At 39.7% G+C, this 1273-nt stretch overlaps 1 non-coding gene across 1 annotated transcript; it reads left to right on the top strand.

The window, feature by feature from the left end:
* The first annotated feature begins 427 nt into the window (after positions 1–427).
* Positions 428–499, top strand: trnac-gca. Its single transcript has one exon. It is a non-coding gene; the product is annotated as a tRNA-Cys (tRNA).
* Positions 500–1273: the final 774 nt, after the last annotated feature.

The raw sequence follows: 1273 nt of genomic DNA, 5'->3' as shown, positions 1-1273 counted from the left end.
GCCAACAGTATATGAAAACATAGGATTAAAAAGTTGACTTTTTAATTGCATCCTTTGCAAAATAATGATCTGAAATCTGCTGACTGCAGTTCCTTCATATCAGTCACAACACTCTTGTACTCTAACTGAGCTCTTCTCATGGTTTTTTTTTTAACTATAAACAGGTCACACACATTCATCGCAGTGTTTTCTTCTATACCTGAGCATCTCATCTAGCATTCACACACACTCACATGCTGATGGAACCACTGAGCTACCTGCTGACAGTCACTAAGTATGATGAGGTTTAGTTCAGTGGCAGAAGGTTTTACTGCTTATCCTATATTGTATTGCGGTTATAGTGGGGGGTAATATACAAAGTGATAAAGTGACTTGAAGAGAAAATATGAGTTGTTCAGCAGAGTTAATGCACTTGCTGATTGTGTTTGGGGGTATAGCTCAGTGGTAGAGCAATTGACTGCAGATCAAGAGGTCCCCAGTTCAAATCTGGGTGCCCCCTAAGCCATCTCAGTGGAGGGAAAATAATTGTTCAAAATGCTTAGAAGCAGCTGTATAGGAAATTCTTTTACTTATGTATTAATCACATTATTTTATTGTATAATGCCTTGGTGCCACTGGATTTTAACAAGTCTCACACTCATACATTAAGACAAATGGTCAAATTCACGACCTTTTTGCTGTGAGGGAACAGTGCTAACGACTGCAGCACTGCACCCTTGTTGCCTCTCACGCCACCAGTGGCGTTTAAATATACTGAGCAAAATAAAACAGAAGCAGAGTGTGTGAAGATCAGCAGGGTAAACTATAACAAACTGTTCTGTTAAGGTGCTCATCAGGGAGTGGAAAGTGGTGATAACACTCATTAGTCTGGTTACAATGAACTGAAGTTGGCTGTTAATTGTTATGAAAAGGGTTTCAACAGAAAGTTCAATTGTAATTAATCAGTTACAATCTGTTGACTTTACATTTTCTGAGCTCTTTTATGAGACTTTTATGCTACTTCTGCAGAGTTCCACTGACTACAATGTGGTGCTCACACTGAACATAAACAGTAGTGCACTAATGCAATGTTCTTATGGGCTCTATTTTACACAGTATGATGGCATTGGTCAGGTGGAGTCCACCTGCCCAAATCTAGTCACAGCCCCACCTTATATACCCAAGATATCTTGTGAGTACTGACGAGTGGTCAGCATTTAGCCCACCCAACATTTGCCGGTACACTGACTGAGTCATTAATGTCAAAAATGCCAAGATTTATCCCTAATGTGTG

The sequence above is a fragment of the Simochromis diagramma genome, unplaced genomic scaffold (assembly GCF_900408965.1).
Source record: "Simochromis diagramma unplaced genomic scaffold, fSimDia1.1 OVJJ01000325.1, whole genome shotgun sequence".
Taxonomy (NCBI): Eukaryota; Metazoa; Chordata; class Actinopteri; order Cichliformes; family Cichlidae; genus Simochromis; species Simochromis diagramma.
The sequence above is the reverse complement of the archived record's forward strand: the minus strand, read 5'-3'. Positions and strand labels throughout refer to the sequence as shown.